The sequence below is a fragment of the Lemur catta genome, chromosome 8, assembly GCF_020740605.2.
Source record: "Lemur catta isolate mLemCat1 chromosome 8, mLemCat1.pri, whole genome shotgun sequence".
NCBI lineage: Eukaryota > Metazoa > Chordata > Mammalia > Primates > Lemuridae > Lemur > Lemur catta.
The window spans coordinates 31,605,018-31,626,417 of record NC_059135.1 but is presented as its reverse complement, the minus strand read 5'-3'; the positions used below and the strand labels follow the sequence as shown (position 1 = coordinate 31,626,417).

The following is a 21,400-nucleotide window of genomic DNA, read 5'->3' as shown; positions in this document are numbered from 1 at the left end:
TTCAATTAGGAAGAGGCCTGTCCCATGTGGACACATAAGCCATATAAATCCATTTTAATTGTGAGCTGTGGTACTTATCTGGTCATGTTTATTTTGGATGCAAGTGCCAAAGCTGGATTTAGACCAGAACTCACAGATCTTCGAGTTCTAATGACTAATTTGGGTACCTATTGAATCCCTTAATTCATTTCTTAATTAGTTCTCCCAGAACTAGAGAGTTGCTTGGTTACAATCATTTTCACAAATTTCTCATAAATCAAAACAAATGTATATAGATTTTTTCCCTTATGAATCACACATTTTGCCTCATCTTAAAAAATTATTCTTGTTGTTATCAAAATAACAATAACAATGCCAACAGCAACAAAACTAACATTTTTCAAGGTAGTATAGGGAATATAGACTGAAGCTCCAGGAGGAATGGTTTTGAATCCCAAATCAACTACTTATAGCCGTGGGACCTTGGTCAAATTACTTTCCCTCTCTGTACCTGAGTTTCTTCTTATAAAATGGAAAGAATGATAGCACCTACCTCATCGCGTTGTTTTGATGATTAAACTAACATAAAGTGTCATATATGTGAGCTGGTATGTGGAAAGTGCTTGGCACAGTCGTTAAGTGTTGGTTATTATGTTTGTTATCATAAGACAATGGTAGACCACTGAGCATATTTTGCTGGTGCCACGGTATTGTTACCTAAGTATGTCCCATATCTGCATCCATTTGGAGAGCACTCATAGTGGGAATGAAAAAATTGCAGACTCTGAATTTGGATTTAATCTCTGTCATTTGTACTTGTTCTCCTTAGCTTGGCTACAGAAATAACATTTTTGGCTTGATCAGTGTTAACTTGAAACCCTTTTGGTGCAAAATTGCTTTAAAGTTTAAATGAACATTTAGTTCTTTCAGTTTATACAATATTGGCCCTCATTAAGAGAAAAAATATGATTATAATATATAAAAAGTGTGTGTGTATGAGAGAGAGAGAGAATGGGGGAGAGAGAAGAAAAGATTTGGGGGAATGGGCTTCAATAAATTCATTGGAAATTTTCAAACTATTTTTAACAGAATAAAATGCATTTATTGTCACGGTTCAGATTTAGTGAATGTCTATTGAAAGACAAATGTAGTAAGTTAATGAACTTTCCTTATGGCTGCATAAGAATTAGTTGATATTAAAATTGATTGCCAGGAGATGCACTGGAATTACTTTCCCTGAGGTTGTTTTTTTTAAAACTAAGTTAGCTACTTTCTGTGTATGTCTAATCTTGAAAAATCTATTATATATTCATGTGCACCCAGAGATATGTGAAAAATGTTCTCTATCAATGGTAGAATAGATGAATATATTGTGGTGTAATCATATTTTGGAATACTATATAGCAGTGAAATAATGAACTAGAGCTACACACAATAACATTGATGTATCCTACAGACACAATGTTCAAAGAAAGAAGATACAAAAGAATACATACCAAGCTTATTACATTTGTATAAAGTCTGAAAACAGACAAAAGTAAACTCTATTGCTAAGGTGTGCATACGTAAGTGGCTGAAACTATAAAGAAAAGCAAGGAACTTATTACTGAAAGAATTGGGTATCAGGATAGTGGTTACCTCTAAGAGAGGGTAGGGCTTCTGGGGGTGCTGGCAATATTGCTGGTAGTGACATGGGCAGTATGCAGCCAAACACAAATTTTTAATCCACTTTTCTATTTATGAATTATAGTTAATAATGTAAAAAGTTAAAAAGATAAACACATGAATCAACTGTCTCTTTGGTCTGGGTTGGTTCATCCCTTGTCCTGCATAGTTTTAGGCCTAGAGATTTCTGTGATTGTAACTGGCTCTTAGAAGTAAACTACTGCCTCATTGAATGGCAAAGTGGTCTCCAAATTGGGATCTGCACCCCAGGGAGTTCTTGAGAAGATTCCTTTGGGTGGGAAAAGAAATTGATTAGAACTTGCATTTACATTCATTTTGCTGTCATGAAACATTATGATAATTGATGGTGACTGTATTGATGTCGGCACCACCCTGAGGCCACATGTGGGGTGGTCAGTTATCAACTGGAGGACAGGTGAGGTCTCCTGAGGAAAGAGTGGGAGCCCCACCCAGGGGCTTCACAGTGGCTTCCCCTTGGTTATTTTGTGAAATATATTACGCCTGGTTATCCAGATTTACAAATTCTATATTTTTAGTTTTAACAAACCCTCACCGGTGAGCAGACTCTTGAAAGATTCTGCAAAGAATTCTCATAAATTGAAGATCATTTTAATATTGTAAGCAACAAGAGAATGACAAAGCTTTGCATGAACTCTTTGTCAGTCGCATTATGAGGTGATGACAGTGACCATCAGATCAAATCTGGCAAGAAGCTTGCCACCAAAATTTTAAATGGTCCTGGAAGACATATGGGTTTAGAACCACCGTGGTTAATCTTGAACTTCATCCTGTGTGTATTGATGTTAAGGTATCATGATTAGCAAATATTACATCAGTTCTTTCATCCTTCTTTACTATTTTTGTTCATATTTTATAAGGTATATAACTTATTAATTCAATAATATGTGTATAGTAATTGTAAACAAACAACAAAACATACATTGGATTCAAAACATGTGTGATGAAAATGTCTTGGTTACCACTGCTATGTAGTTCAAAAACTACTTGTTGCGAATGGTTAAAATGTGTAGAAGAGTCTGCATACCACAGACAAGTCATCATACCATTAAAGAACCTTAATTTTTCTCTCTTATGACCCTATTAAAGTATATTTGAATATATTGCAGCCATTTCTAAATAGACATGTGCTACTGTTCCTCACACCAAATGTATATCTGATACATAGCATTTGTTCTACCTTAGCTCAAGCACTTATAATATTTCAAGAATGGAAGTGATTTAAATGTTCATATGTCTGAAAAAAATCAATGAATCTCTTCCAAAACAAGTTAAACATTGCTTTCAATAATGTCCCTGACAAATCATAAATAGATAGTGTATTATTCCCCTTTGGATCATTCATCATAAGGCTATGAAGAGTGCCGAAATTCCTTGTTTTTCAAGCACATATACATATGAAATAAACAAATTTTATATTGTTCACACTCAGTGAAATTTTCTTTCTGTAAAAAGAAAATTTCTTTCTTAGAGAATGCATAGTGCTGAAGAAACAGATATGGTAATAACGGTCATTATTTTACTTAGCCTCCATTTTCCAAAGTGCTGAGTTATAATACAATCTATAGTTCATACTTTTTAACCAACTCTCAATATATTATAACCCAGTGGCTCACATTGGTGATGAGAATGATTTATTATTCATCAGATTTTAAGCACTAACCCATGAAATGTTAAAATTCTATTGGCAGCTGTTGTCCGAGGGTTTGCAGGTGTCCTGGCTAACGCTTTGAAAGACCAGCATTAGCAATAAATCACAGCATACAAAATTTTTCAATAAAGTAGTGGAAAGGATTTTGCATTCTGGGTCTTCTAAGATTTGGCATTTGGAAGTTAGTTACATGGGAAATTAAAGGAAAGGGGTAAAACATTCTCAGGCTTTAACCCTTGAACTTGGGGCCAGCTATAGTCAATAGCAAAAGCATCTTGGTAGCTTTGTTCTCCTAACCCTCAGATTTCTTGGCTATGGGAACTGACAGAGTGCCAAGTATAGGCCTAATTGCATTCCTTGTTACTGAGAAAAAAAAATCTCAAAGGAATTTTCCTTTTCTTTCAAAGGGATACCTGAGCATTAACATTTTCTGGGATAGCAAAATTGTTTATAAGACTTTTGCAAAACTTTCTGAAAAGAGAGCTTGAAGAGGGCCCCGGCAGCCAGTTAAGAGGCACGCATGGCTTACCTAACGCAGTAAAGAGTTAGGGAGACAAAATCAAAAAAGTGGGAGAGATGTGCCTTTGTCCTCTAAGAGCTTGTTAACTCTCCGATTAACAAGCTGATGGTCTCTCTTCTTTTTCTTTCTCTGTGGTCTGCTCAAAGATTTAGCAAGATAGTACATGACATATTCATCTAGCCCCACAATAGACCACCGACTACGTCCTGCTTTGTTCACTGGTATTCCCAGTGCTGTGCCTACTGCCTCGTACATAAGAGATGTTCACTTGGTATTTGTTGACAAAATGAATATATTCAAGTAGATCTTTCTGTGATGTATGTATTGGCAATTAATTTATCGGGTCAGATATACTCTGGACCAGATCATCTCTAATCAAGGAATTAGTAGCTAACTTTAATAGATAGAGATCTTCCACTACATGGAGGTTACAATGTAGTAAACTCCATACAGTGAGGAAACAGGTAACTGAGTGAATAAACAAAAGAGTTATAACTAGTGATAAGGGCACAAAAGACCTAAACAAGGTGAGTTCTGTGATGTAGACTAAGGGTTTGGAGACACCAAAGCCTGGAACAATCTGAAAACCCAGAGGTATCAAAGGAATTGATACAACCTTTCAGAAGGCTTAATGTACTCCAGAAGTTAGCATATCCAATGAAAGCATTCATCTTATCATGGCTTTTCTTAATGCACATAGATTTGCAGAGTTCTTATCATACCAACAGTATCAGTTTCTACTTTGTAGAATTTTGCTTTTGGCACATCAGTTGTTTGGCACTAGTGCCAAGGCCAAGAGGTAGCGCTCTACTTCACTTCCCTTCTTCTCCAAGCTGCAACTTCTCTCCCAAAGCCATGCAGCTGTCTCCCAAATGTGCACTGTCAGTCACATAGGAAACCAGATGACCAAAAGAGGGTGGATCAGCACAAGTTTATCATCAAAGCTGAAAGAGAAAAAAAGAGAACCTCAAAGCGATGCCCTGCTGCTGACTGTGGGTCAGAAGTGTTACCTTGTATCTTAAGGACAGAACATTTAATAAAGCTTTGGGCACAAAGTACACATCACACTTCAGGTGTGCTGAACTATGTTAACCAGAAAACTGTTCCTTAGGGTTTACAACTTTCCCTTTTTCCTAAATTAAAAAATGCTAATGTGAACTGTTGACTTTCAGCAACACATGTTATTATTGTATATAGGGCAAAGAGTAAATAAGACACTTGCCTTATGAAATAACGGTTCATTTTAGCTCAGCAAGCTGGAAGTAATTTTAGCTTTTTTCTTTTTTTCATGCTTTTTTATGGAAAATAGGCCACACTCATTTTTATCCCACCATTCTTCATAACCTTATAGCATGCTTCCTGTTTATGCTTTTAAGAACTGTTTTTAAAGACCCTTAAGGGATGTTCTTTAATACATTCCTTTTGAAAATAATTATTCATCTATAGTACCCCTTAGAATGTCTGAGGGTTTGGAAATATAGAAACTTCTTAATGAGATATGTTTAATGGTCTATGCAGAGTATCAAAATGTTTACACCAGGTTTCGTTAACATAAATTGTATTTAATTAGTCATTCTGGAAAAGAAATAGGTATTTTAGAATAAATTCAGTACCTAAAACCCACCATTTGCTTTTTATGTATAATATTCATAGACAAAATTTTATGAGTAGTATATATAGATTTGAAAAACATGTTTGTAGTAACATAAAATCTATTCTTATGGACTTTTAGAAATAATATGGAGAACCTGTCTTGTTGGGCAATGCAAAACATCCATGTAAACCAGAAGATCACTTTAATAAAATTCTTTGTAAACTTTAAAGTGCTATACAAATGAAAAGTAATCATGTTATTGTTACTTTTACATTTGTGGCATGCAGAACTTCTGGGCTGAATGGCAGTCCATAACTTTTTGTTTTAATGCTGAATATGTTCTTGTTTAGAGAGAGATTTCCTTTTTCACATGTAACCCTTGTGTCAGGGGTACCCTGAGTTCCTTAGTTGGGTTCTTGCACACTGCACTTGACTCCTGAACCCTCCAGCCTACAGTTGTGCCTTCATGTGATGTTTCACATGATGCTTTAGAAGGTGTCATTTCTAGGAAGGAACCTCGACCCATGTCACATCTGCAATCCATAGAAGGTGACTAAGAGCCCCACTGTGGCCATCTCCCCAGTCCTTCATGTGCATTAGAAAAGGACTGAAAAATCACTAGTTCCTGGTCTTGTGTGGTCTCTGATTTGGTCCTCTGAGAATTCCTCTCCATGACACTCTTCATGCTTGCTAGCTTTGGTCTCTTCTTGAGGCTGATACTTGTTTTGTAGTTCTTCTGGCCACCTGCAGTTTTTTCTGCAAAGCTTGTGTCCTGGTGGGTCTCTTTGTTTCTCCTTGTTTCCCTAACACCACATTCTCCACACTTCAGCCTCTTTTTTTGCCTTCACTGCTACAAGAGACCAGAAACAAGGAAATGTGTCCTGGTAATATTCCGCTGCTGATTTTCCACTGCCCTCTTCCCTGGGTAAAGCGCTCCCAAGTCGCCAGCTGCATCTTTGTTCTGCACTCCTTTCAGAAAGCTCACGTGGAGTGGTGCAGGGGGAGGCGGGAGGGCTGGGGAGGCACAGCCCTCTCTCCGCAGAGTGCTCCTCGGGAGAAGTGCTGCATTGTCCCGATCAAGGACCCGGCCATGGGAAACAGACTCCCTGACGGTCACCATGGGTTACACAAATATTACTTCCATTTAGCTTGACCTTTCATTGTGCTCTGAAATGATTGAAAATACTTAAATCGTGTACAGTATTTTTCTGGAAACAAAAATAAATGGGGTTCTTTTAAGAAGGCACACTTGAACTTTTGCCCTTGCTCTTCCTTTTTGAGTCATTATATCCAATTCAAGGTTTCCTTTTATCATATAGTTTTCTTTTGTGAGAAATAGTTAATTTCTCTACTGATAAAATTATGAATCACAGAAGCAATGTAATTGTTGAAGATAAGGATAGCTCATGTGGCCTTAAAATACTTAGCTCTGGGAGTTCAGTCTTGCCAGCATTTCTTAAGTGCTTACCATGTGCACTTACTTGTCATTGGCAGACTGACTTCTTAATTCTATAACTGCTTTAATGCATTAACCCAACCAATCCTCACAACAGCCCTATGAGCTGAGTAATATCATCATTTGTTCGTGTTTTACAGAAGTAAACACAGAGGCAGAGAGAGGTTAAGAACATGCCTGCGGTCACACAATTAACTGTGGGCAGGACCTGGATTTGAACCTGGACAGTCTGACTTCCGTGCCCACATTCTTAACCACTGAACTAATTGCCTAAATGACTCAGGTGCATCATGTAACCTCTGGGAGCTTAAGCTCCTCATCTCTGAAATGGGACTAGTGACACCTAACTTATTAAATTGTGAGGATCAAGTAAAATAATTACTTGAAAGGGCTCAGTAAATTGTGAAGTGCTAAAACATAAGGTTTAAGTCTGGGCGAAATGTTTACATGGTATTTTTTTATTAGTCAGGTGAGTCTTGTTGAGTTTGGCCCTTGCTGCCTGGAGGTACTGCTGCTTCAGATGAAAATTTGTTTTTCTTGAGGTTGTCTTGAAATCACAGAAAACTTTAGGTTTCACAATGAAAGGTGGCATTTGGAAGCAGTTAGAACATAGGCCAAACTCACTATAATATTTTTAATATGCCAAGTAAGTTCAATATCATTGTTTCCCTTTTACTCCAATCTCCCATTAATGTCGTACTTGACACCCTGTCCCTTTTTTCTAAATCATGCAAAATAAATTTTCTTCCCAGTGTCTATTCAGCACATACCATGGATTTGTCATTAACTGGCCTTTAATGTGCAATACTGGTTCTGGGACCATATCTGTCGCCTGCACGGGGCCCTGAAACAGAAGAGATATTGGGCAAGGTTTAGGCCAATGGAAGAGAGGTGGAAAACAAGTCTAAAGATGAGGATTTAGAAAGACCGCAGACCAAAATAACCATGCTTCAAAACGTGGGACGGGAGACCAGAGCCAGAGCTGCAGAGAGGTCTGTTGGGTGGTGTAGGCAGAGTAGGAGGACCTGGGAAGAAAGAGGAAGAGGACACTAAGAAGGACAAGCCAAACAGGAGACTGGTTGTTTCCTCATGGGTAGTTTACCGGAGAGCAAAGCTTTCATCCTCCTCTGAAGCTGGGCCTGCCTTCCCTGCTCTGGGGCTCCTCTGTGTTTTAGGGTCTGACACCTTCACTTCTCATTATGCTCTCACCAGCTCTTACAGTCCCGTGGGGGGAAGTGGGTAGGTGGGGGAAGTAGATAGCCCAAAGGCTTGCCTTTTTGTGATTCTGTAGAGCTTTTATGCACCCTAGAAATTGAGTACTTCCTGGTGTTTTATGGGACTGGTATCATATACTCAGGGTCACTCCGTTTGGGAGGTCTTCTAAGCAGGGTTTGTGATCATAATGAGTTATGTTTTTCCTCTTTTCTGGATAAGAACAATGTCCTTGCCATTCAGTCTCCAAAAATAGCAAGCAGTTATGATGGAAGACTATCCTTATGTTAGGAAAGAAGTTGGCAGTCTCAATGATGTGAAAATATCCAATTTAGAAAACATGTTTAAAAGGAAAAGCTGCTGTAAGTCCTTTTTGGAATCAGGTGGAATATATGTGAATAAATAAAAAATTTCAAAGAAAATGTGTAGTCTGACAATATATTCCACTTTCTGTTTTTAGTCTTACAGGTACTTGTTGATTTTGCCTAAACTTCGAATGTAATTTCTATCACTTCATTAAAATGTCACACTGCAACCTGATTCTTGCATCTAATTGGGAGCATAACTTGGGTGAAGATTTCCCAGCTGATTCACGTAGTCTGAGCACTACAATAGTGTTGTTAGGGACCAAGCATTTAGAATGTCTTTAAGAATATTGGTAAGTGTATAAGAAGAGTACTTAACACAGGGGAGGGAGAAAAGAAATCAAGTCCCAGAGAAAGAGCCAAAATGGAATGTATAAATAGAGAGTATCTAGTATAAAATCATCTACTTGATCGAGGTGTCTGGAGTTAACATTCATTAGAATTAGAGAGATCAGCACAGCTATCACACTTGACCAATTCACCTGTGCCTGTACAGTTTCTCTTCATGCAGTGCTAAACTGCTCAGAGCATTTGATGGGTAATTCAAGTAAACTAAAGTATAGGACTCCCTTTCTATAGGACAGTTTGGCAATTTGTTTTTGTTTTTAATCCCTTAAAATATATTCACTGTTTTGCCACGAATTTTATTTCTAGGAATTTATACTAAGGAAATCATTAAGGATATGTGCAAAGGTTTTAGCCACAAAGATATTCACTGAAGCATTGTTTATAATAAAGTAAATAGGAAATTACTTAAATATCCAACAATATTAGATTAGTTAAATATGTTATAAATATTCTGTTATAATCACACAATAAAATACTGCTCAACCACTATAGATGATGTTGTAGATAAATATTGATAATGAAAAAGTTTATGACATATTGTTAATTGATAAAATGTTGCAACAAACAAATAGGCACAGTGTGATTACATTTTTGTCAATATATGTATATATATTCTTAGAAAATGACCCACAAATATATTTAAGAGTTTTTAAAGTAGATCTCTGGGTAGTAATTTATGGGCATTTAAAATGTTCTATTTTATCTATGTCTTTTAATTTTTCTACTCTTAACATATACTGCTTTCATAATAAGAAAGAAACAACAGAGGTTATTTTTTACTGAAAAAAGAAAAATATGTGAATCAAGCCATATGAAAGTGACTGACCCTGGATAATGGAGAGACTTCATATGATGCTTTTCAGCTGAATTTCTTTGTAAACATATTTCAGCTGAACATGTGTGCCATGATTTTAAGAACAGTAACTGCTTTTTAGTACACTAGATTTAGCAGAGATTATTAGCTTTCTTCCTAAACTTCCTACTCTGCCCTGCAAAATGAAGGAAACCAACTTATTAAGCCAGCTCTGGAGTTTCTTCCTACGCCCAAATCCCAGGTCTACCCTTTCTAGGTTTACCCAGAGAAACTGCTGAGTGGGGGATTCCCTGCATTTCTCATATTTATAAGCTGCCAAGTGATGAAAATATATTAATAAGGACTCGTATTATTTGTAGTACATTCAAACTCACCCACTCTGAAATAGTATCCTTGATCTTCTGCTTCTTTAAAGAGAGACCTTCAAAAGACTTGCTTTTTCTATCACTTGTTGATTACACTAGTGCTTAGCTTTTATTGGAGAGCTTATGGTGAGGGTTACAGAGCTGAGAGCTGCTTACTGTTTCAGGGGAACTTTAGCTGTGGGTGGGAGGCAGTTGAAGCAAATTGTAACAAAGAAGTCACTGCCATCAGAAGATAAAGTTCCCACCAGCTGTTAAAGCCCGACAACCTCTCAGCCTCTTCCTTTTGTATCAAGGAGCCCTCTGTCCACATCCCCTGGACCTGGTTCAGCTCAGTGAGGCAAGATATCATATATTTTTCCTCATTAATCGCCCTTGGCAGATGTTATGGTATTACAACCAATTTGTCCGACCTCTCTATGAAAAACAGAATTTCAAAATGACTTCACAATGACTGTGGAGGTAAATTAGAGTACACACCTGGCAGACTGACTTCCTAATTCTGTAAATTCTGAATGGACGCTAGTGGAAAGATGATTGCTCCATGAGTTGGGAAACCCATATTTTGATCATGGCTCTGCCACAAACTTATTGGGGAACATTAGAAAGATGACCCAGTCTTTTTAGGTCCAAGTTTTTCTCAGTAAAGTGCAGGGGTTGAATTTGGTAGTTTTCAAGCTTCCTCCCAGTTCTGAACTTGTATGACGATGATCCACACAGATCATTTATTGTGGCCTCCATAACTCAAGGCCGGGGGTACAGCATCCGTTAACAATCCATTTCTCTGACTCCCCTGCCACTTCTCTCTCTTGGTCCAATAAACCATTGTTTTCTTGTTTATTGTCCTTTTCTCATGCCACACTCAGTAATTTCGGAGAGAACCTCATTTTGGCATTCTCTATATCCTCTCTAATGTATGCTGTGTTTTTGTGACTAGTGAAAAAAATTCTTACAAGCAGCTGCTTCCATTATTCTGTGGTTTTTAAAGCGATCCCCTGAGAACTAAATGTCAATTCAAAGATTTCTACATTTGTTATCATTTCTAACCTAACCTGTAGAAGTCTGAGGAATAATTTGAAACAGAAAGATTCCTGCCTGGAGACAGCAGGCTCATAAATATGTACTTTGATTTATCACTGTAATTTAGGGAGTAATTAGGATTTTTAACAGTTTTAACAACATTTTTTCAGTATCTAAATTGAATAGGCAAAATTGAGCTGCTGTACATACTTACAGATCCTGCATTTTTAATTGTAGATATATTATTTTTAAATTGAATAATAATTTCAAATGAAGCTACTGCAACATAGAAGTTAGGTTATTGACTAATGAAAGATTTCATGAATCAAATACTTGTGGGTTTTAACTTCATCTCTAATTTATAGACTCTGAAATATGTCACTGCTCCTTTACATATGTCCGATATCTATTTTCTCTACTAAGCACAGAAAAACCAACACAAACAGGCCACAAAAAAGACCACTGGTTTCCCACCCTATACCCATTTTTCCCTTCTTTCTTAGTAACACACCCTGATTTTATTCAAGAGGGTGATGTGCCTAGCCGAAAGATTGCATTTCTTAGCCTCCTTTGCAGTTAGGGGTGGCCAACACAGAAATCGTCAGGTGGGACTTTCAGGAAACCTCTTCAGTGGGGGTTGACAGGGCTGTGCATTTCTTGACTCTGCTTCCTCTTAGCTCCTTTCTGAACTCCACATGGTGACAGATGGCTGAGGTAACTGTAGTCTTATTATCCTCTTCATTCAAGCCCAGCAAGAAAAAGAAAGTCCCACTGCCTGACAGCTTAAACAAAGCCCCAGATTGGCTTGTCATTGGCCTGATTGTCCATTTTGGGTTGTACTGGACCCATATCTGAGACACATGGAATGACATACTGAGGGGTCTATCCTAGGTCATATAACCACCCTAGGGTCCCGATTGGAGACAGCCTCACTGGATCCCCCAAAACAAAGTAGGGCTTCTGTGGCTGGAGAAGTGGGAGTGGATGGATACTAGGTGATCTATCCCACCAAGTTTTCCAGTCTCGTCTATGAGTTATTGTGGTCTAGTAATCCAGTAAGCTGATCATTGGGTTTTCGAAGTTGCATGAACAATGATTTGGTCAGTGTATTCATTTATAGTAAGTGAAATTGAAGGCTCAAGGCCATACCATTAATCCAGATTAGCTGTCAAAATACATATATTTTAGTTTTCGAAAGTAATCTCTTACAATAAGCCACATAACTTCCCTTTCCATTACTACCTTGTATATGGATATGGCCCTCTAAAATGGTAGAATCAAGTTTGCCAAAAAGAATTTTTTTCAACCCATAGCAACTGTACTTTCCATATAGCTTGCTAATGTAGCAGAGGATGTTGTTTCTGAACATAAAGTTGTATAACAAGTTAGAGCTAAATGAAATTTAAAATGACTTGTAATAAACCCTGAGAAAGTGGTGCTTTAAAATAGTAATGTCAGCAGGCTATTATGTAACCATAATACTAGTGTTCTGAGTTTAGATGGAGGAGTTACAGGGCAGCAACAAAAAATATTGTTGCTCTGAGTGAACATGTAAAAGTGATTTTGAAGTGATTTGCTGCAGATGCATGTTGGGACATGGTAAGCAACAAGATAGATGATTATGGCCACAGTTCTGAAAATGTTCAGATGTCCTTCAATTAGCTTTGGGCAAGACTGCTCCTTACAGAAGCCAGTATTGATTTTTCAGAATGCCTCCTAGCTTTCAGCAGAAGGGCTGATCGTGGCAATCCTTTGAAGCCATAGGAAATGTCATTGGAGGGCAGACTGCAGAAAGTCTCCCTGCAGTGGCCAGGGACTGGCTCTCTGGGCTGAGGCTGACAGGGACTAGGTGGAGGTGAGGCAGCAAAGTGGAAGGGTGGACAGTATGGGCTCTGCCGTGAGAGGGACCTATGTCTGACACTGGCGCCGCCACCTATACCCTTGAAAAGAAGGATATTCAGTTTTTCACTCTTTTCTTTATCCCTGAGTTGCATTAAGCAAAAAAAACCATGTGTGAGTGTGAAGAAGTTCAGTTTGGGTTGGCTCCACTCCTTCCTGATGGTGTTATTGCTTTGTTATGTGAAAAAATGGAGAGTTAGTATTGGCACATTGTAGGTGCTTTTGGCTAGTTTGGGATCTGTCCTGTATTTTGGGTGTAAGTTCGTTTAAAATAGCCTTCTTTGGAAGGATGGTGTCATTGCATCACTTCCAAGAATGGCAGCCACTTGCTGAGGGAGCAGAAGGACCCCAGAAGTTAGTAAAGCCTCAGGCCTGCTACCAGGTCTCTGATGGCACCATGTCAGAGACCGCTGACATTCTTCTATCATTGGGACCTTCTGGGAAGAGTGTCTCAACATCTCAGAATAGCAGGACACGAGGGCCGTGATCCTTCAGCTTACAAATGAGGAAACTGAGGCCCTAGAGGGGAAAAATGACTCAAAGGTCACATCAAGAGTCAAAGACACAAGCAGGAACTAAACCTAAGGTTCCTGATGCCCAGGTCAGGTGAAATAACAACTCTAGCCATTGGACTGGACTGCGTATCCTCGAAACTTCTGGTCTCCTGTTAAGTTCCAGTCTTGTCCAACTGCTGAAGGAAGGGATTCATACCTTTCAGCAAATTCAATTTGTTGGAAGCCACCTCCCACCCCCCAAAATGACAAAATCTAAAAGTCTTTCTACTGTAGCCGCTCAGTTTCTCAGGAACGAAATCCACATCTCCTGCCTTGGCATCTAAGAGTAGCCACTGCCCCAGGCTGTCGAATGGTGGAAGGGCTGGAGGCCTCACCGTGAGCGCCCAGACTTCCTCCTCAGCCTCTTGTTTCCAGCCTGGCACCTCAGCCTCTACTCTGTCATGCCTGGAGCCTCCAGCCTCTTGGGTTCAGTTTTCTTAGAGAATAAACTACCCATGTCACACATGGCTGAGGAGGGATGGCTGCCTGGGTGCCGTGAGTGGGGTGGATCTGTGACCCCCTGAACCTTCCTGGGGTTCTCTGGGGGTGAAACGGCTGCTTCTCCTTTGTGTTCCTGTGTGTGTGGCTCTCCTGAATGGAGCTGCCGCTCCCCTGCCTGCTGTCGTTCAGAGCGGCTATGTTGGACCTCAGCTACTTGTGTCTCCTCCCCCATCTGTCGTCCTTTGGACTAATAACTTTTTTAAAATTTCTTTCTCACCATCCTACTGGGTTTTGGAAGAAAACAGAGTCCAGCACAGAGTTAACCCTACCCCTAATTGGTAATAGCCATTTTTGGGGTATATTGTTCAATATTTCATCTCTCTAAATACAAATTTCTAATGTGGACCTAAGACCAAATGAGTAGTGACCAACCAAGGCTGAGTGAAGTCCATTTTTTCTTTGTTTTTGGAGTGTTGAGGACCTTGGCCTTCAGCAATGCAGAGAATGGGTAAAGGAAATCTCCAGTCTCGTGTGTGAGGAGTTACCCTCCGCAAAGATCACACCATATGTTCAGTCACTGCCAAGAACCTTCTGAAAAACAAATCTCCTCAGGTTTTGTGTTATCACCAGGAATTAACCTCACAGCATGGTTCACCATCATGTTTATGAAAGTGTTTTGAAAATGACATGTACCACTATGAAATCAATGGTGGAAATCAGTGAGAACTCTGAGGGAGAGACGGATTTGTATGTTCCTTCTGTAGCTGAGCGCTTGCTGGGAGGGAGTGCCAAGCATCTCTGTGTTTGTGTTTTTAGATGCAGTAACCAGCAGTAGAAAGCTTTCCTCCAAGTGTGTAAGTACCGGGAATGCAGAGAAATAAATGTTTGCTAAGTGAATAAACTTAATGTATGGTAGAAGATTTTGTGACTACAGCAACATGTTTGCAGTAAAAACTTAGAAATTGAGACATTTCTCAAAATCCTGAGAAATTAAAATTAAATAAATGCCACATATTTTATTTTGCCAGGGACTAAACTTTTCCATAAAAAAATATATATATATATTACCTTGTCAGTAACTTTTCTCTAACACCTGATGTATTTTAGTTAATACTACATTATTCCTGGTGTTCTGACATGCATAATTGTTATCAAAGGGATTTGTCTAATATAGTATTCAGAATTGATGACTGATTTACGTAGCCTTAAACTGAAAGATGGGGCATTAAAATTTCTGTATTCACTCCTCCCCCCAATAGTGAGGGATTATAGATGGAGTTTTTATTTTGATACAACTATAGATCAGCCTTGTAAAAGCATAGCTAACAATAATGTAGACTTTGGTTTAAGGTTGCCATGTTGGATTCTAGAAGTATCTGAGGTTTTTGGTTTACATATCCTGCCCCTTGAGATAGTTCTTTAAGAGGGTGGAAGCCCCATGTGCCATTTCAGTTCCATCCTGTCCCATCCCAGTTCTGTCCATTAATTGTTCAATTAATGTTTGCTTTTTATTGCCTTTTAATGGATCCTAAGAATGTTGTTACATCTCTTCTCCAGTCTGTTTGGCTACCTATCTGACTTGGGTAGTTTCCCATTTCAGTGTACATCTCAGTTTCATGTTTACTTGTTTAAAGAAAGAACCAGAGACTAATGGGTTTTTGTGTCCCACCTCTTGGGTTTCGTAGATGCCCGGTGGGACAAATGCCTCGTGGTTTACAACCAAAGGGAGGTGCGTGCTGCATTTGTATTCCGAGTTTGTTTTCTTGTGTGAGCAAAACTGACAATTTAAGGACGATAGAAAAAGGTATACACTTAAAGACAAAAAATGAGTTTTTGCAAGCTCTCTATAAAATACAAAAACATTTGCGTTTTGAGACCACCATATAGCCAGCAGAAGTTAAAAAAAAAAAAAAAGAAAAAAGGCAAACAAGCAGTATTTTTCTCTCTCTTTTAAACATTATCCCAAATAACTGGCTTAACTAGTTTTTCCCACTGTATTGATCAGCTTCTCTGGCCTTGTGCAGACGCAGCTCGGAATGCTCTTGAGACTGCTGCCTTTTTTTTTTTTTTAAACCCTTGGCTTTAAAATAGCTGGATTTAATGGCAGGGGGCCTCAGCCTCTGTTCCTGAAGGCTCTTTTCCTCCCTCTCCCTTGGAGAGGGAAGCATGATTAATTTCTCCCCTTCCCTTTTGATTACAGGAAAAATCAGGTACACAGGTACTCAGCGCGAGCACACCTGGATTCCGAGTTCATCTCCCCAGACAATTGCTCCCTTGTTCATTAGTCTCATGGCCAGGGGAACAGAGAAGGTGAAAGGGTAATGAATTCCTCTAGGTGGTGATAAGAGCTACATTCCGGGAGGATTAACAGCACAATGGAGCCGAAGAGGATTCTTCCTGTATGAGGGAGAAGATGAGAAAGCGGGGGAGGGGAACACCCGCATCGACACACAAACACAGCCACACAGTGAACTTGTTAGTGTGCTCTCAAAGCCACATTCCAATTTTGGCTGCCAAAAGTCTAAGCTGCTCTGACAAGAGCATCTCCATGTTACACATGATGCGTGCATTCTTTAAAAGGCTTGGGAGCTTGCTTGCTGTTCTGAGGAAGGATATTCTTTGGTGGCAGGATTACATCTGGCCTCTATCAAGTACCTCCTTGATCAAAGAACAGAAAAATTTTCAAAATACCTTGATTTCAGACTTTTCAACCTAGAGGAGCAAAGGAGAGGGAATGAAAAAGTCCATGTAATCTGTTAATCACATCTGAGAACAGTTCTGGAAATGGAAATTTGGCCCCATTTAAACTTTCCTAAAACAGCATGATCACTGCGTTGAAAATTGGGATCTTGATTGTGCAACCCAAGTGGAGGTCCCTTGTATGTGTTTTGACGGATATATTTGGTGAAATTTAAAGGCAGTATCATTCCTGTCTGCTAATCAAGGGCCAGAACCAACCCACACACATCTGCCTAGCTATTCCTCACTGCCTGTTATGAAAATAAACCTCTCATTTTTTCAAAAGAAGTCACTACCCCTAAAGCCGAAAACAAGGAGAGCAAACAAATGTGGTCCCTGGATATTTTCACCTTCTTCTAACCCTTCACCATCCCCTACCCGCAACAGCTGTGATACCCCAAATTTTCAAACTTGAAATCTAACCACCCTTTGTCTTGCCACATCCCCTCTTTCACAAACAAGTCTAACTTAGTTTAGCTTATTCCTAAAAAAAAAAATTCTGAAGGTGTTTGCCACTCATACCCGTTGTCCCTGAGAAGTAAACATATAATCAGTTCTCATTGAAGCAGTGACTTTTACAAGTACTGTGCTATGGTCTAAAACAGAAATATGCACCACTATTGTAGGAAACTGCAGCTTTTACATTTTCTTGGCAGAACTTTGGTCCTCTCTAAGTGAGAAGAGAACATTCCACAAATACCATAGTGAGCCTTCAGTTAAGATGTCCGGTCCGTATTTTGCATGGCAGTGTCCACTGGAAATACATACTCTTGATGACTGTACAGGCTTAGTGAAGTTAAACATTTCCAGAGTGAGTTTGTTTTTGACAGGAGTCACTTCAGGAAAGCATGCTGGAGCAAACCTAAGCTTAGCTAACCATGAATGATTATTTGCCTGTGTCCATAATATTAACAATATGAGTCATTAGCCCAGACCCTGTCATTTATCCCAAAGAGGAAATGATGCATTGGCGAAGACCATGAATTTTAGTAAAGGCTCTCTGTTCTTAGCAGAAAAGGATGTTGATGTTCCTTACCGTGTACCATGAGATGACTAGCTTTCCTGTGTGATCCTGGAGGCGGAGCCCGAGGTCCTGGGCAGCATATCCAGCCCTAGTAAAGAGTCAAGTTCAGCCTTCCCACTTACCAGCTGTGTTCTCATGTCTCTGAAGCCCTCACCAGTGCAGGAGGCTTGTTATTGCCACGGATTCTTGTTATTGTCCTTTCTTTCCATTTTGGAGGATAGTTTGTAGAAAATACTGGCTGCAGATGTATTTTAAAGTGCTTTCTGGGCTACATGAGAAAATACTTTTCAATTTATGAGAAAATAGCCATGAGTTTGTTAGTTATTTGCTGTGACTGAACAAACCAGATTTTAGCAAAAAAGGCAGTACCTTTGACATCTTGCCAGGGTTGTGTTTCATAGCTAAACATGACATTTAGGAAATGTCAACTGTGAATGACTTTTTTTTAAATTGTAGTAAAGTGTGGTTGGCTATAGGTACAATCCCTGACTTACAAGAACTTGACAAACGAGTTTCCAGTGGACATAAAAGGCCGCCCTTCCTCCATCTCTCCTTTCAGCACCCCTTCATTTGCCCTCTTGGCTCTGCCCTCCCCCCACCCCATCTCCCTCGGTGCCAGAGCCACTTCAGCACTGCTGTGGAGACGCCTGTGGAAAAACCGGGCCCTTCTGGAAAACCTATGGTTTCTAAAGTGGAAGAAGCAGCTGTGCAAAATAGACACAACTGGGGAACCAACATAGATCCTGGGCAGGACCCGGTGGGCTCCCCAATATTTACTCAAATGGGGTGTGATTCTTAACTTACTTTGATTCATTTCAACTTAAAAATATCCTTTTTAAAAATCTGGATGTCTGTGAGAGAGGCCAGGAAAATAGCCTCCATTCACTGGTACATTCACATGAATTGGGTCATGCTATGGTGACCACACTCACAAATATACAGACCTCGTATGTGTTTAGTGATTTATCTTTCACTGTTTACAGAAGGTTTCCACACACGTTTGGTTTTCACAGCTGCTTTACAAATGGTGAAGCTAGGACTTAGAAAACTTGAAACATTTGAGCTGCTGAAAGCAGGACTAGAAGTTACAAATTTGAATTCTGAATTGAGCTTTCCTTTTGTTCCATATTCCATGTGTGTGTGGGTATGTTATGCAGGCATGTGTAGGTGTGTACACATACATGTCTACCGTTTTAAATAGTGAAGCAAACACATTTGCAGATGATTAGCAGACAGTATAACTCGGGGAATTTCAAACTGTCTCTGACTTCAATATTCTGCTATTTTATGAGATCCTTATTCCTAGAAGGTGAAAATTAGATGACTGAGTCTTATTTCATAAGGATATAAAGACATTGCTTCTTTATTTCCAGTTCTTTAGAGACTGAGATTACTGCGTGTGCCTGTAAAACACACTTAAAACCTGAATGTTAAGATTTTACAGCTTAACTGAGAAGTATCTCAATGATTGATTAAATAATTAATAAATTTCATGAATTATATTCTTGTTCACAGGCCCTAAGCCCAGCACTAATAGTATATTTACATCTGTGATTTTGAATTACTTCTTTAAATTAAAAGTCAGTGCATTCTTCTAAGTGGGTACTATTTGTATCTACAAAATGTATTGGAATTACATAATAGAAAGCTAGGCTCATTATTCACGTGATAACCTTTCTGATCGAGGCCTAAATAACACAGTTCTGAAACTGAAAGTGATTAATATGCATAAAAGCACATTATACAGGTCTATTTATAGTAATAATAATGATGGCTCCAAACAGAATGTCTCACTGGCAATGAACATACAATGGGAACATCATAAGAGATGAACTAGTGCCATTTTCTGAGATAGAAAATTCTCACATTTTGCATAAAGCCAGAAGTAAAAAATGGTTCCAAGAAAAAAGCATGTGTTAAGAATTATAAGTGTTTAGCTTAGAAGGAGGGAAAAAATGGGTTATCACAAACATTGCTTTTTTTCCTCCCAAAATATAGAAACAGTTTCCATTCTCTAACTCCATGATGTCATACTGTGAAGAAGACATAGAGAAGGAAATGGAATTGTGCAAATGAATGATAAACTGGTTATCAATTAGGTTAATAGAAAATGGAAATCTGAAGATGGCTTTGTAAATAACTAATAAAGGTTTGCGGATCACGGATGTTTTAGTCCATTTTGTGTCACTGTAACAGAATACCTGAGACTGGGTAATTTATGAACAATAGAAGTTTATTTGGCTCATAGTTCTAGAGGCTGGGAAGTATGGCGCCAGCATCTGGTGAGAGCCTTTGTGCCAGATCCCCTGGTGGAAGGCAGAAGGGCAGGAGAGCAAGAAGGGCTGACCTCACTTTTACAACACAGCCACTCTCGAGATAACTAACCCACTCCAGCAATAATAGCATCAGCCTATTTATGAGGGCAGAGTCTTCATCATCTGATCACCTCTCATAGGCCCCAGCTTCCAACACTGCCACACTGGGGAGATTAAGTTTCCAACACAGGAACTTTGGGGGACACATTCAAACTATAGCAATGGAATTATTATTTTCTAGGATCTAGATGAACTTTGTTTATGATTAAAATGGTGTAAAGTTATACCTGAATCTTTTCTTGAGAACTAAAGCATCGTTATCCAACAGTCTTTGCCAATGTTGAATTTTGGTCTTTTCACCTTTATTTGGGGGCCGGTTGCTTTGGACATGTGTTTATCCTTCTAATCTGCCTCTCTATAATAGGTTACTGCATTTCTGATGGTCTTTTCATTGGCAATAGCTGTAGAATTATGCTTTGGGCTGTGCTGCAGTCCTTAGCATTGCTGGCTCAGTGAGGCCACTGAGGAATAAAGCCAAACCCCGTGTCATTAAAAGGCTCTCCTCCTTCAAACACTGGCAGAAGTTTGGAGGCTCTTACTTTCAGCCCAACCTGTCACTGTCTTTGGAGACAGGTCAGTAGTTACAAAGACTATCGATTTCTGCCTTTTGCAAAACCTGGAGGGGGGAAAAGCAACTATATAACTGATGTGATTTTTGTTGTTGTTAAGTGGCTCTTTTCTTAGTTTAAACAGGATTTGAAAAGCCACCCCATCCAAAATTCCTTTTTCCATATTCTCATACACCTTGGCTAAATTTTAAAGCGCAGGTTGTATTTTATATAATGAAAATAGAGAAACTTTATTCCCATTCCACAGGAAGTGACAAGTGGAGTGACTTGGTTTAGATCAATTTACATTCAAGCAGACCATCATGGTGTTACTCGTGAAACAGCACTGAATTGTGAAGTCTTTGTAGTTAATTTTAGAGCATCTGTATAGGTACAGGAGCAGTACCTGTCTCAAAGTGTATTGGAGACATTGTCTTTGAGAGATGACAAGGATAATCAGTTTGGCTTCAGAGCTGAAGGCACCTAAGCACACACAGCCTAGAAGAGACTTTCTTAACTACTGAGACAAGGAAATTGCCCTGATGTTAAGCAGCCAATCTTCTGTCACTTGCCATACATTTCTGCTACAGAGTCATGTTCTGAAATTTTCATGAACCAACTAGACAAAAAAAACTGTGTGGTCTGGATAAAATAATATCTGCCTAAAAGGAAAGAAGTGAAGTTAGCCAGAAGGCCAGATGGCAGATGTATTTTCTGCAGAACTCTATTTGGAAAGTGAGCTTTATATAATTTTTGGTCATTTCTTACCATCTTAGGAGACCATTTTCAGAATAA

The 21,400-nt window shown here is 39.1% G+C and overlaps 1 protein-coding gene across 6 annotated transcripts in view; it reads left to right on the top strand.

The window, feature by feature from the left end:
* The window catches only part of SPATS2L (spermatogenesis associated serine rich 2 like), a 151,047-nt gene that overhangs the window by 23,831 nt on the left and 105,816 nt on the right, over nucleotides 1–21,400 (top strand). Inside the window, exon 1 of one of the 6 annotated variants that reach the window (XM_045559796.1) lies at nucleotides 14,754–14,773. The exons of the other annotated variants lie outside the window; for them this stretch is intronic. The gene's annotated coding sequence lies outside the window, so the exon portion shown is untranslated. Of the gene's footprint in view, nucleotides 1–14,753; nucleotides 14,774–21,400 lie in introns of those variants that run through there. 6 annotated transcript variants of the gene reach the window in all.